Genomic DNA, 16,092 nt, shown 5'->3' with positions numbered 1-16,092 from the left:
TCCACCCATCATTCTCTTCACTGTATATGGCAGGCAGAGAACATAGGGCTGTGTAATTTAAGTAACAGTTTAAACTTGATGTTATGTTCTCCCAGAAAGTAGTGTTCTTAAGGTGTTTACCCCAGATCTACAAGTGTCTGTGCACCTCCATTGTTTTCCAAACCTGGATTGATTATCTATATGCATTCCAACCTGCCTTTGAGATTTTAGACTGTACTCAGCAGAGGTTCCTCACAGTTTTTTGGATTATAGACCTTTGTGCAGATCATGTAAACGATTGACCTTCTCCCCAGAGACATATACATTTACATAAACCCGCACAGTTTGCATATATCATTCAGGAGTGCATAGACTCCTGAAGGCTGTCCATGTACCTAGGTGAAGGACTTCTAATCTGAATTATTATAATTTTTTTGAGTCATAATTAATTTGGGAAATCCCTGGAAAGACTGAAAAAAAGCTCTTAGTTAAGACTCAGAGTATTTCTGTTCTTAGAGGTTCTTCTCCCATCTTAGAATATCCAAGAATCAGACTACTAGATCATTTAAGTAAACTCTTGTCCGGGTCAGGATTCAGAATTCAGATTGGGCTTAATTTGAAGATACCAACCTAACTATGTCCTTTGTGATTTCACAGATATCTCTTCATTAGCCAGATCAGACACATGTAAAGAGAGACATCAGTAAATCTGGATCGTCAGGTAAGCAAATGGGACTTCATTTTTATTTCTCCGTGAATTAAGTCCTCTGGCAGTATGTGGTCATTTCCTATTATCTACTCTTTACTGCAGTGTGGGTCAGTAGATGATAAATATTTCTAAAGAGGAGGAAGCATATCCTTTCTTAAGTTTTACCAGATTACTTCCTTGGCTACTTGAAGTCAGATTTCTTTATTTTTATTTTATCTCATTATTATTTCATATATTCACACTTCAATAGTAGATAAAAATTCCCTGCTCTTCTTTTTTGTATATACTTTGGAGAGTTGTGGACAGCTCTCATATTGTTCTTTGGTTGTCAGCCAAGTTATACACATTTAGCTCCTTTAATCTTTCTTTGTAATTCACTTGGCTTGGCTGCTTTTTCTAGATTTCCCCCCATTTCATCTGCATCATTAATAAACAGAAAACACAGGCTATACCCTGGCTTCTTCTATACCTTTCATTGTTTTTGCTTCCTGCTTTTGCCTCATATTCCTTGCTGAATTAAAGCCAGCCAGACATCACTCTCTGGACCACTTTGGCAAAACATGAATGCCTTGCCTACAACTATCAGTGTCCCATGCGGTAATAGCATCAGCAGTATATCCTAGAGGAAAGAAAGGAAATGCAAAAGGAGAACGTGAGGAGCAAAGTAATGTTTTTTTTTTTTTTTTGATTATGTGGCAGACTTACCCTTGCCGCCCAGAGCAAATCATTGTACCTGAAACCTTTATCACAGGTTTTGTTGTCCCAAAGTATTGTGCATGGGCACTAATTTAAGTAAGAGAAGCATGTATATTGTTTGGAGTTTGGCTACTGTTCTCTCTGGATTTCTTCCCCATGTTCTCCCTCCCCTGTTGCCTTTCCCATCACTGATCGTGACTTGCTGTCAGAATCTGTGGCCATGAACAAAACTGGGCAGGGGATCATTTTGTCAGAAATTAGATAGGCTTAGGCGGTAAATGCTCCATGCCTCTATGTGTAACATCTGAGGCAAGTGCTTTACTTCTTGCTATTTCTGTAACAGCCGTTGGTCTTCTTTTAACAGCTGATTCAGTGGAGATGTGCAGGAGGAAGGGACTTGTAGGCCTTTGGTGCTATTCATCCACGCTGTAGTAGCTTTCACAACTTCTTTTCCCCCTCTGATTGGCAGGGAGAAGCATACTGCTTCTAGATGCTGCTGAGCTTAGTGTAAAATGTGCCAGCATGGGATCTGGGCTTGTCACAGTTCATTCTTTCTTTTCATTTGGTTTGTAGAAAATGGACCTCTACCTCTACTTACCTTGTGCATTAGAGAGTAAAAGGTCATACCTATAGGAGCTAATGGCTTATTGGTGTTTTTGGTCTCCAGATTCAGGTAGTAGATTTAGTTGAAGCTTGCAGCAGCACACACTTAGTTTTCTCATTTGTGTTAGCTTTGCTTCTAGTACAGAATTGAATAGGATAGAAGAGACGGTTTTCCTGTTTGTGTCTGTGGCCACTTCGTAGATGATTTGTGGTTTAATCCTTCAAACATTTTCGATCATTTATCACCTCTTTCCCTGAAAAGGCATAAAATATTCAGATTCTAATGTTATAATCTTTTAATCAGATTATTTAATTTTGGAGAACTCAAGTTCACAATAGCAGCTGAGAAAGTTGCCTCTGAATAGTGACCTAAAAATTATAATACTTATATTAGTTCTTTTTTTGCGAGATTTTATGGCCTTCCTTCATACTCCCAGACTTTAAACAAGATTATGTGATGGTGTATCATGTACTTCTTGGTCTCTGGCCTCTTAAACAGGTAAATATATGACTTGGACCCGTTTTAAGTCTGATTTTTTAAAAATGTTAATCTCAAATGGCTTTTAAACTGTCGACAATATTGTACTCACGCTAATTTCTTTAGGCAATTGATCCATTCTTCAGCATAACTTTTGTTTCTTGGGTCTTTTCAAGACCTGTCAAAGAAAACAAAATGCTAACCTGACTTTAAAGGGGCAAAATAAATTCCCCCCCTCTGTACTATATTATTCTTTGTTCTCTATGTGCATCAAAGTGACAATCCCACACTGTCTCAATTGAGGGAGCCTAGCGCAAAAATAAAAAACAGCCTGGCACTGTTCTAGGCTGGCAGCCAAAATGTTTTGTGTAGCTTGGTTCTGGCAGTGGTTTTCATAAGGCAGAGAGAGGGTTGACCCTCCCAGCCTCACTGAAGGAAAGCAAGCAGCCTTAGTTTTTCCTACTTAAACCATTTCTTTTCCCTCGTCTTCCTCTTTCTTCACTTAAAACACCATCATGAAAAAAAAAAACTTGTTCTTAAATAGAGACATCATTCTCCTCGCAACTTCCACATTTACTAAATGGCATTGTTCCTTATAGAAGCTTGTGCTAAATTTGCCTTTTCCAGCTCTCCTAGAGATTTCCTTCACAGTTGCATTTTTGCCATACTTTTCAGAAAACCCTTCTGAATATTGCTAACTTTCGTCATGTTGACATAGTATTTTTGATTGGTAGGAATCTTGTCTTGCTTCACAGCTTATTATTTGAATTGAAACTCTTGAGTAATATTGCTTATATTATATGGATTTTTTTGCCAAGCTATCTTTTGTTGAGACCAAAAAGCTTGCTATTGTTTTCTATTTTTGTCAGACTCAGAGTCAGTTCATATCTTTTATAGATTGAGTACTCATTTTTGGAATGTCTGATAAGTGTAGCTAGATAAGCAAGTGAACTTCCATTAAATACAAGGATGTGTATTAAAAATGTTTTCCTTTGAAATCAAAATGCAAGGTAAAACACAAAAGCATTTTTTAAGTTTCCCAATGTTTTCTAAATTGTAATTAGTGACCTATTATTACAAGGGACGTGGAAATGTAGCATTATGATTTTTAAGTGATGATTTGAAGAGAAGACTAGATTTTCACTATGAGCAAACATTCTATGAAATTTCGTAGAATGTTCCTCAAAATGTAAATGTGTTTTCTGTTGTATTAAGCAAAACAGATGATTTACTTTCATGTGATCTACTTTAAAAATTAGTGTTTTACAATCAAGATACGAATAGTTAAATAGGCAGAATTTGTTTTCTTAGGAGGAGATTGATACTATTTTGACTGATTTTTATTTTTAAAATTGTCAATGATTTCTAGCATTGAGAAAATTACTTTGGGAGGAAAAACACCTGTATTTTTGTAAATGTGTAACAAATGCGACTAAAAAGAAAGTAAACAGTGGTTTGTGTTAGAATGATTAATGTGAAACATTTTTTTAATGCCATATATGCTGGAAAATATATCTATTATGGATACATTAAGACAAACTTGTGCAATCTAACAGTTGTTCTTTTTTTTTTTCCAGAGATTTTTAATTTAAAAAATGCTTTAAAATAATTAAAAAGATTTGTAAAACAGGTATATCAGAAGTATGCATTAAATAAACTCACCTGTTATTTTCTCTCATTCTCAAGACAGGTTCAGCAACATATTGGCTCATTACTTTAACAAAACAAACAAATACTCAAATTGATTTGTATGTATAATGCATGTGTATTAAATGCTGTGATTCTTGAGTCCCTCCAATGCTGTTTTTCTTTTTTTTTTAAACTTGTATTTAAGTGGCTTTTTCTGTAGAGCAGCTAAAATGAATCTGAGTGAGGTGCTTGTTAAGTTATATTAATTAATAATCTTCAGGTCAACATTTTAAGCTTAAGAATGATGACGTTTTTGAGAAGGAGTGCCAGTGAAATTGTGTTTTCCTCTTGGTCCAGTTAAGTACATGACTGTCTTGAGTCCTTTGTGTCAAGGTTTTTTGTTTTTTTTGTGTTTTTGTTTTTTTAACATCTTTATTGGAGTATAATTGCTTTACAGAGGTTTTTTAATATTAGAATTGGAGGTTAAAGATGATACAGACAAAAACTCTTTCCTTCTGTATGTTCACATATGTTGAATGTTAATTGTATATTGAATACTGTTTATTGACTTTAAATACATTTTCTCCATTCGTATAATTTTTATTTGCAATTAAGCCCTTTATCTTTTTTGTGGTAGGAATATATCTTTCGATGACTTCGGAATTGAAACATGAATTGTCCTATTTATTCGTTTATTCTAACTGTACACAGAGGCATAGTAGAAATATATTTAAGACCTATAATGTTTGAGCAGTGTTTTTGATAAATGCTATTGAGTTTTTCATTTTTGTAAGTAATAAATACTACAGCTTTGTTTAATTCAGGACACATATCAAGGCTGCTGTATCTTTATAGTTTGATATTATGCAGTTTGCAGAAATTATGATATAGAAACTTAATCATTATATTTGTTGAAACGTGGAAAAATAAATTTATTAACGGATGCCAGCAAAATTGGATAAATACCAAATTTATTATTTTAACCAGGACTTTATTATATTACATACCACGTTTATAATTACAGCCAATATTTTATTTCATTGGAATGTCAGTACAGATTTTAAACCTAACTCCTGGGTAGGTGCTGTTTGATATCAAATATTGGTAACATATAATGACAAATAGTGCTTTCTAAGTTTATGTGGTCAAAAATATGAGTGACCTTCCCTGAGGCGTATAGTACATACTTCAGTGTTAAAAGTCATTAGAGAGTATTACATGAAAGTATGTTTTAATTCAGTTGTTTGATTCTCCCCTTAGTTTTTGGTACATTTTAATTCCTCCTGCCCGACATCTTATATTATCATTCTGTAGAATACTTTCACAAGTATTTCATATGTTTTCTGTGGCATCTCACACTGCTCACTTTTTATCCATAGTACCATATGAATTCCCCCTTTCAGGTTTACGCTGCATATTTTAAGCTGCTGATAGAGTAAGTAGATTGCAAGGTAAAGTGACATTTAGCTTTTTGAGCTAGTCTCATTTTTAGCATGAGAGCAGGTTTTTTTTTTTTTTTTTCCCTGTTCTAAATCTTCTCATATTTCGCATTCAAACAATCTTACTAACATGGAACAAAGAAATTCAGAGATTTGGCTACAGCAGTAATTGAAAGGCATCAAAAAGTGGCTACTACAATACAATTTTATTAATGAATGATCTACATTGGTTCCAGCTGTGTCCATGTGATTAGGCCTTCAGCAGGCAACAATGGGTATTTCCCTATTGCTTTTATTTGATTTCCAAGAATGTGTCATCTGTTACATCAACCCCTGCCAATATGCCCCCGTAAAAGTGTTTTTTTTTTTTCTTCCAAATTTCTGAAGCATAAGTTGAATACCCACACATATCCCTGCCGAAATATTGTTTCTAGTGAATAGTGGCCTAGGTTTGTATGCCTGGTGTTGCATACCAAAATTTCAGAATATAAATTAAAGTAAATGTTTATTAAGTTTATCAGTTAATTTTTGGAAGTGTGGTTGCCTGGTAATGCTAAAGATAGACTAGTTTTGCTTTTACATTTCCATCTTAATATTTTATTACAGTAGTATAATGTGTTATAGAGGTGGACAAGCTTGCAGATTGAAATGGGGATTGTCCAGATTGTTCCCTTCCCTGGACCATATGGTATAGTTCTAAAAGCCTTTTGTGCGCTGTCTGTTCAGCTTATTGTAAACTCAATCTTTAGTGCACCTAAAAAGATAACCAAATAAAAATGGGCCTGAGAAAAAGGGCTTCCTATCATGTAAGGGCCCTAGAAATATTTGCTTTAAAGGAGATAACTGCAGATGAAATAGAAGTTGAGATGACGTAAACAAAGGAGACTTATTCTATGAATTTTCTTTTGAATTCATATGGACTGTAGTCGATTGTCTTTGAATGTTGGTTTTAAAATGAAGGCATTTATGTTATCTGACTATGCTTAGTATCCTTATTTCTCCCATTCTTGCAGTCTCATGAAGATGAGATGTCGTTTTTAATCTATTTTACAGAGTCTCTACCTATAAACAGTGCCAAGGAGTATATTAGCCCCAGGTTTTATGAACATATAGGTGTTTTGTGTTTTTTTTTTGACTGATTTCACTGGGAATTTAGGGCTAGAACTATCAATAGTTTCATCATTTTAGTCATTACGCATACTCAGAGATATTTGTAAAATTTTCTGATTCTTTTTCCTTTTCTTCTGGCCCCTTTACCTGTCATGATTCCGTAATTCTATTTTAGGAAAATAGGATAAGAGATTGCTTATTCCATATGCTAAGACTCTTTAAAAGCTGGGAATGTGAGTGATTTCTCCTGACTTTCTCTCTCCCTCCCTCCAAAGTACTACTGTTAGAGAAGAGCATTAGACATTACCCATTGCTTTTTGGCACTAGAGATTTGAAGCTGAAATTCTACCAAATGGAAAAAAAAAAAAAAAAGAAAAAAGGAGAGCTTGTGAAGAACATGATTCTTTACTCTATCATTACCCTGAGCCACTGAAAGGGTAACGGAGAGGAACTCAAATGTTATTGGAATGTGTAATTTTCCTCTGAATGGCCACAGTGAAATATATTTGAACAAAAAAGGCAGAAAAAAAGTATGTGTGGCATATGGAGTTGATGGTGGTTGAAATTAATGAATCTTTTTGGCAGTGAACAATTGAAACTATCTCAAGAACAGTACACATTTAAAATATGTCCAACTGAAACTTATGTAGAGAGACAGATTACTACCTTAGGGAGGCTAATAGAGATAGGTGGGATATGGCAGTGATATAATAATGCTAGTGATAAATTCGATGAAGAATACTTGTTGGATATGTATTTTTCAAGTTTGAAATTTTTTCAGAAACAGAGACACTGATTTCAAGTTGGGGGGAGTCTTTCCGATTTTAAAAATACTATTATCTTGAGGTCTTTAATTTATTATGAAGATACTTTTTAAGATGCTCACAAAATTGAAAAACATAGTTTGTACTTTCAAATAAGCTAGGTTCCTCTTTCCTTCTCTCTCTTCATTCTCATTTCTTACCCCTTTCTTCAGCTGTTTATTTGTATATTACATATATGAATGATTTATATCATGCTATAAGAAATGTTATTTTATAGGTTTGGGGGATTGAAGGTTTCAGTTAGGAAAAGAAATAAAAAATCTTGTAATGACTATGCAACAAATGTATTTACGTGAAAGAGTTAAAACATGTTTAAGTAATCTGGATTACAGAATATTATAGTAAAACCGTGGACATGAAAATTCAAAATTGTTTTTAATTCCTCTAGCTAGAAAGGACTGGAAAACAGCTGAATTAAGGAAGAAAGAGCCATAGTCCAACTCAAACATATCCTTTTTGTTGTAGCTTTCTTTTTTTTTTTTTTTTTTTTTTTGCGGTCCGCGGCCTCTCACTGCTTTGGCCTCTCTCGTTGCGGAGCACAGGCTCCGGACGCACAGGCTCAGCGGCCATGACTCACGGGCCCAGCCACTCTGCGGCGTGTGGGATCTTCCCGGACCGGGGCACGAACCCGCGTCCCCTGCATCGGCAGGCGGACTCTCAACCACTGCGCCACCAGGGAAGCCCTTGTAGCTTTCTTTTAGTGGTAAAGATGCCTCTGGCTCCAAGTGGTAGAAAATGTTACTGACTGTGACTTAAATGAGGAAGGGTTTTATTTGTCTCCTGGCATAAGAAGTCAGGAGGCAGTTAGTTCACAGGTAACTGATGCCATCAGGGGGTCCAGGTATCATCATCCTTCTCCATCATCCTTAGCACATAATGCTTGCTTCTTATTCTACAGATGACTTTTTTGTACCTATAGAAATTGTGTTTACTTTGAAGCAGGAAGAAAAGTAAAGGGAGCCCAGAAGCCTAGTTTTCATGGAGAACTTTCTCTTTTTCTTTAGAAAGAGAGGCCCGCTCCTGGGGATTTCTGCCTACATCTCAGGGGCCAAAAGTGTGTCACCCAACTACCTCTAGAATGAGATAAAAAGTATTTAGCTTTCTAGCCTTTATTTTGGAGGAAGGCAGGGAGAAGGAGAATTGGAATGAGTGTCAAGTGATCCATCCTAAAGTTATTTGCCATACTTCCTTAGTTCTTTTTGTATAGTTAGTTGCTTGGACCTTTGAACTTCCCGGGTACTTGTTGTAGAAAGTGTTGACTTAAAAAAACGCACAACGTGAGAGTTGCGAGTTAAGTTTTATTTGGGGCAAAATGAGGACTGCAGCCCGGGAGACAGCATGTCAGATAACTCTGAGAAACTGCTCCAAGGAGGTGATTGGAGGAGCCAGGATATATAGGAGTTTTGCAACAAAAGGGCAGGTAGTTGGGAACATCAAAAGATTACTGTTAATTAAAGAAAACCAGATATCTCAGGGACTTTAGCGCTTTTCTATGCACGGGAAGATTCAAGAATCTGGGCTGATTGAAATCATTCCTTTGATATGCACCTCAGCTGTCTGGGGCCAGTATCCTGTATTTTCACATCCTGAGTTTCCTTAGGGCTCACTACAGGGAGTAGCCGCAGTCTGATGGCTGCTAGGTGGCAGGTATTCTTTTCAGCCCTGAGTCTCCTGAGTGCTCACCGGCTCACATTGGAGAGGTGCAATCCTTGATGACTGTGGCATCCTTTGTTTATTGATATGGCAGGAAATATTCCATTCCATTTATAAGTATTCCATTTATCAAAAGCAACTTGCTGGGCTTCCCTGGTGGTGCAGTGGTTAAGGATCCCCTGCCAAGGCAGGGGACACGGGTTCGATCCCTGGTCAAGGAAGATCCCACATGCCGCAGAGCAACTAAGCCCGTGTGCCACAACTACTGAGCCTGCGCTCTAGAGCCAGCGAGCTACAGTTACTGACGCCCGCACACCTAGAGCCTGTGCTCCGCAGCGGGAGAAGCCACCGCAATGAGAAGCCCGCGCACCACAGCGAAAAGCAGCCCCCGCTCACCGCAACTAGAGAGGGCCTGCGCGCAGCAACAGAAACCCAACTTAGCCAGAAATAAATAAATTTGTTAAAAACAAAAAAACAACTTGATGTTTGTTCCCTTTTGACATCCAGTACGTGTGTTTTGGTATTGTGAGGTTCTGTTTCTGTCACTGAGGACAGAAACTCTAATTAAGTCATCTTGGTGTCCCTACTACACACTCAGCACAGTGCCTAGATAGACCCTCAATAAAACACTTGTTAAATGAATGAATAAGTACTAAGAAATATATTTGTTAATATAATTGGTATAAAGCATTTATACATGTAAAGGGCACAGTCATATTTTTAATTTGTGAGGGTTGTGGACTAAATTTTATAAAATCGTTCATTATTGCTAAGGGGACATCAATGTAAAGATGTCAAAGTCATTTTGAGTAGAAGATGTTCAGTTATAAGGGTTATAGAAAAATCCTCAAAATGACTCAGTACCAATACTTTTGTTGGAGCAAGTTATTCCATGGGTAAATAAAAAAATATAATTTCTTTTTAACTCCATGAATAGATTATTGTTTAAACAAGGATATTTTGTAGTTCTCATATATTAAGATTTCAGTTTTTGAAGAAATAAGCAATTTGAGTTTATTAATGAGGCAAATAAATCATTTGATAATTTATATTATTGATGTTGATTTATATGGAGGAGTTATTAGATCCTTGGAAGCCTTATGGCTAAGAGCACACTAAATCAGAATTTATCCTAGATGGCATTTTGGCTAAATTCTTTCTTTTAATTCTTAGAGTGATAGCTTCATATTTTTGCACTGCGCATGCAAATGGTTACATACAATAGAAAAACATGTCTGAAAGAAACCCTAAGACGTCATCTTTACATCTGCTTGCTTTCCCCTAAACTAAGAAGAAAGCAGGCTATCTCGTTTTTCAAAATCTGCAGAACAAATGGCTCAGAGTATAACTTGGTAGTGTGAATCAGTGCTTCACAACTCCTCTTATGTCTAACCTAAATCCCTTTTGTTGTATTTTCATTCTGTTTCTTTTATTTTGACCTCAGAGGACAAAGCAAACAACTATCCACTATCTCCCATACAACATCCCCTATATAGCACTATTTTAATAAATTCCTCCCTTTTCATTCACGATGGCAGGGTTGTTGGCACCTTAATTACTAAAACAACCTGTGCATGGATAGAACTTATCTCAGAGCAGGAAATGTATTCAAGTATCTGGAACTCAAATTTTCTATCTGAGCAGTTTATAGTCACTGAAAATAGAGGAGGCCCTTTTAACATTCAGAAGCAGTCCTGGGAGAGAGTGCCTACATAATCACAATTTAGGCAAGATAGTTTTCTAGATTTGGAATTGGGTATCCATAGTCAGTCTCTTGGTCCTTAAGATGCTATTTTGGTCATACTTCAGGAAGTAATAATTTATAGGCCAACACTTTGCACTTAAAAATATTGCTTGTAAAAGTTCAGCCCTTTCTCACTATTTTCACCTTTGCATTCTCAGGAATTAATAGAGTGTCTGGCCTAAAGCAGGCACTTAGTAAATATTTGTTAAATGAATTGTTTGAGTATCCCTTGGTAATGCTTCCTAATATAGGTAACTTTAGGCTTTGCATTTCCGAATTCCTCTTTAATTTTACGCTGCCCAATAAGCACTCATTGTTTACTTTTTGTTGTCTTTGTCCTCATTCAGTGATACCTGCAATGATTTAGAACTTATTTGAATAGCTGATTGCTGGACAGTTCACTTTATAATACTGCTATAATCTTCAATTCAGGAATACCTCTTTTGCCCCCTTGCCTTTTGTGAGGGCTTCTTATAGTCTATTGATGAGAATTTGAAGCACATTAATTGAATGCCTGGCATACAAAGTACTTTGCTTGGATTATGCATAGATATAAATATGAATTGTACACAAACTCTGCTGCCACAGAAACAAAATCTGGTTGGGAAGACACACATATACTCTACAACGATAGTATAAGTAGGATTGTGGTAGCTGCTCTTATTGGGGTGTAAGCCAAGTTGGTGTTACTACAGAGGAAGGAGTAATTACTTCTGATGGGCTGAATATGGGTAAGCAGTTGACTTAAACCTTCATGGATGAAATGGGATTTCAGTGGAGTCTTGAACTGTATATATGTAGGAATTTGACAGGTAGTAAAGGTGAAAGGATTCCAGAAAAAAGAAGTAACACTAGCAGTGCTTGATGGTGGGAATGTATATGGAATGTTTGATGAATGGCAAGGAGTCTGTTGTGTTTGGAGTAATGGTAGGCTTGTGGCAGTGATAGGAATTGAGGCTAAAAAGGAACTTGGGACCAAATTGTAAGAGGTCTTGTTTCGTGTTAAGTAATTTTCTTTCTTAGGTAGAAATAATGATAGGTTTTTGAGAGGATGGACACTAAGGTACCTGTAAATTTCAGAGGAAGAATGGAAGACAGATGAAATGTTGTTGAGGTTGAGGATGATAAGGGAGGCTGAGGGCAGAAGGGCTTGGGAGGGGAGGGCCTGATACCAGAGGCCTGGGGTGGGTCAGGTAAAAGCCCTGCAGGTTGTTGATTTGTTCAGAGTTGTGCAGCCGTGTCCTGGCTCCCAATAGTGGGCGCTTTCCAATTTTGAGCCTTCGTTCCACTATGTTGTTTTGGAAGACTGTGGAAGAGTGTTTCCCACAACTGGGAGACTAAGTATTTTAGCCTGAATTCTACAATAGAAGAAAACAAAAGGAGAAAAGAGTTGAATGGTTGTTGAATGAATCAAGAGTATCTGTACATTTCTTCAGTTCTTCTTTGTAATTGGGATTTTGGCTGCTGTACTTCCTAGGCTCTTGGTTCATCTTCTTGAAGTAGAATTTGCTATTGGTCCCTCTTTGAGAACCAGTTCAACTGGTTAATAACATTTTTCACTCTGTATTGTAATTATATCCAGGCTTGAGGCCAGAAACTATATTTGGGTCATTTTAATATCACAAAACATTTAGCCTAATTTTCAGAATGTAATCATTCAATAAATGCTTGTTGAATAAAGCAAATTCGTTTATGCTTTGCCGTCACACAGACCTTCCTGCTCTCTGCACAAGCCAAGCATATTCCATCTCGGTATCTTGCTGTGCCTGCTGCCTGGAAGGCTTTAGATCCAGGTCTGCAGAGCCTCCTCCCTCTCTTCTTTTGGTTTCTGTTTAGATGTCATCTCATCATCAGTGAAGCGTCCTCAGTCACTCCATATAAAATCCTGCCCTTCCCCAGCCCCAGTTCTCAGCAGCCCTTATTCTCTATTACCCTGTGTTATTTTTCTTTATAGTACGTGCCACCATCTGATGTACATTTACTTGATGATTGTCGTTTTACTCCAATTAGAAATTTCTTTGGATAGCAGGAATGTTTGTTTTGTTGCCCAGTTTATCCCTAAGTACCTGGAACAATAATGGGCACGTAGTAGGCATGATAGATATTTGCTAAATGAATGAATGGTAAAAAGGAGACTGAAAAGGAAAATAAACATTCATTTGCGGGTTTGTTTATTGTTTTATGCAAGCAATGGTATTGTTACGACTTTTACGATATCCAATCATTAATATTGCTCTCAGAAAAATAAAACCAAATTCTATTCTTTATAGATTGTGCCTGTGAAATCTAATTATGGATTAGTATTTGTTTTAAAAATATTTGAATGCCAAGCATATCCAGTTAGAAAACACTTTTATTATCCATGCCAGCTTAATTTTTAAGGCAGTGAAATGGAAGACTGTCATTTCAGCAAGCAACTTATTTTCATTTGTGAGAATGGAATATTTTGAATATTCTAATTGATTTTTGAGGATGATTTTACAAGAAAATAATCCTTGTTTCTATTTTCTCAGAAAGGTGTGAGCTTATGACTGACTTTGGATAAATATCTGGAAGAGCGTCAGTCAGTCCCAAAGTAAAAAAGGTCAGTCTTGAGATACTGAAAACTTAAAAAAAGACCTGATTAAAAAAATTACTTTATATGTATATTTAAAGTTTACAAAGCAATCTAGACTGCTTATCATGAGCTCAGCCCTCTCTTTTATTGTATTTTACTGCAAATTCACTAGGATATTTTTCCAGAAATCTGAAGTTTGTAATTTGGCAGTAAAAAAGTTGGTTATCAAATCAATATTATTATTATTTTTAAAAAATTTATTTATTTTATGTATTTTTGGCTTCATTGGGTCTTCGTTGCTGTGTAGGGGCTTTCTCTAGTTGCGGAGAGCAGGGGCTACTCCTTGTTGCATTGCGTGGGCTTCTCATTGCGGTGGCTTCTCGTTGCGGAGCACGGGCTCTAGAGCGCAGGCTCAGTAGTTGTGGCTCACAGGCTTAGTTACTGCGCAGTATGTGGAATTTTTCCGGACCAGGCCTCGAACCTGTATCCCCTGCATTGGCAGGCGGATTCTTAACCACTGCACCGCCAGGGAAGCCCTCAAATCAATATTATTATATGGCTTTTGGTGTCATAAGAATTCCCTTTTGGAAACCCATAGAAACTCATTTTTTCTCACCATAAACTTTATCTGTCACTTTTCTGTGAGGTCAGAGTACTAATGTTGGAGGTGATCTGCTCTGGGACAGAGAGTCAACAAATGGGCAATAAAGTTAAAAAATGCCACGTGGCGCTTTCCTAGGATTAGGATTTCTTCTTCATATCAAGTTTGTGCTCGTTTTAAAATATGGAAAATTATATAATGATAGGTGTATTCTTAGTGTCCCTTTAAAAATAGATGGAATGATAAGCTTGTCTCTAATTTTTCATTTACATGTTTCATATTTTTATTAGTATTTTTCTGTTTTCTGGAGGTTAATTTTTAATTACTTGTATACTTTTAGTGGTAGGTTGTTTTCTTTCTACATTTGTAAGTGAAATTTTTCAGTATAGATGATTTTAAAAATGAAATATGTTGAAACAGTTACATTGGAAAACAATTCCAGGAATCATAGAGTTATTTCTTATTACTTGAAAATGAAACATGGTGTTTAAATTGTAAAAAGTATTAGAACTTGGAGGCTCCATTTAAAAATATTTCTCTACTAAGCCTGAGTTGCCATTGAGTTAATATTAATTAATTAATTAATTAAAAATAACAGCTTTATTGAGATATAATTCACATGCCATAAAATTCAGCTTTATCAAGTATCCAGTTAATATTTATCGAGTATCCATTCATCTATTGCTATCTAAATATTGGAACGATCTGGAGTGGTTATGAGAGGAGACAGTCTTTTAATGTTGCAGGACGGTGTCTCTAATAGTTGGATAGCCAATGAGTCTCTTTCTTTTTTCAAACATGTGTAACACATATGGATGATAATGCAATAACATTTTTCTTTCTTAATACAGACACTTTGGAAATTTAAGTGTGAAACTAGAAGTTCTTTCAATTTTATTCACCTTTATTAAATATTTCCCCTTATTTCAAGACGCATACCTAATTATTTACGGCTCCAATTAATTTTGACATTTTACTTGAACTTTAAAACTTTGAGTTTGTGTTATACTTAACCCATGTTCCTATTCAAAACCATAAGTACCAAAATAATATTTTAGTTCTTAACATGCTCGGTCAAAGTACAGCTCTAGATTTCTTATATATAGTAAATAAAGATCTTGCTCTGTTTATAATTTTAATAATTCGAGTACATTTTAAAAAAAATTTATTTATTTTTGGCTGCATTGGCTCTTTGTTGCTGCACGCAGACTTTCTCTAGTTACGTGGAGTGGGGGCTACTCTTCGTTGCGGTGTGCGGGCTTCTCATTGCGGTGGCTTCTCTTGTTGCAGAGCACAGGCTGTAGGGCACGCAGGTTTCAGTAGTTGTGGCACACGGGCTCAGTAGTTGTGGCTCGCGGGCTCTAGAGCGCAGGCTCAGTAGTTGTGGCGCATGGGCTTAGTTGCTCCACGGCATATGGGATCCTCCTGGACCAGGGCTCGAACCTGTGTCCCCCGCATTGGCAGGCGGATTCTTAACCACTGCGCCACCAGGGAAGTCCCTCGAGTACATTTTTAAATTAATTGAGTATTACTTTTATTTCATGCATTAGGCAAGCAGTATTTGCAAAATCAAATTATAGTGTTTGTGACTAACCCTAGCTGCATTAGCTTAACCCTTGATGATTATTTTTAAATAAGTTTCCTTATAGCAATAGCAGTTAAAATAATTTGAAAACCACTTGCAATCTCCTGAAGGGGAGTAAGACTTCAGTAATCGGGAAGTAGTTTGTTATTTCAAATGATTTGGCCTCCTTTCCTAAAGTTAAGAAAAATTTATAGTTTCTTTTAAGTTGAAACATTCAGTGAAGATAACTTGAAGAAGAAAATGAAGTATAAAGAGAAAAACAAAATCACTCATAATTCTACCATAAATGATTATTTATATCTACCATGTAGATATAAATATATGGTATATAATATATGGTAGATATATTATTTATATCTACCACATGTGTGCATGTGCACTCTCTCATGTTTATCTAGTCATTCCATCATATATTTTAATATATTCATTTCATGCAGTTACACAATAGTAGAGACATTTTCCCATGCCAGTAAACAGTCTTCATT

General features: G+C 36.2%; 1 protein-coding gene across 15 annotated transcripts in view; it reads left to right on the top strand.

Annotated features, from left to right (window-relative positions):
- GTDC1 (glycosyltransferase like domain containing 1) overlaps positions 1-16,092 on the top strand; it is a 425,639-nt gene that overhangs the window by 72,748 nt on the left and 336,799 nt on the right. For 13 of the 15 annotated variants that reach the window (XM_067025953.1, XM_067025952.1, XM_067025961.1 and 10 more), the window contains exon 2: positions 637-700. The gene's annotated coding sequence lies outside the window, so the exon portion shown is untranslated. Of the gene's footprint in view, positions 1-636; positions 701-13,377; positions 13,449-16,092 lie in introns of all 15 variants that reach the window. The other 2 variants (XM_067025954.1, XM_067025959.1) reach the window with 1 other exon arrangement.

The sequence above is a fragment of the Kogia breviceps genome, chromosome 2 (genome assembly GCF_026419965.1).
Source record: "Kogia breviceps isolate mKogBre1 chromosome 2, mKogBre1 haplotype 1, whole genome shotgun sequence".
NCBI lineage: Eukaryota > Metazoa > Chordata > Mammalia > Artiodactyla > Physeteridae > Kogia > Kogia breviceps.
Note: the sequence above shows the minus strand (reverse complement) of the source record. Positions and strands in the feature narration are given on the sequence as shown.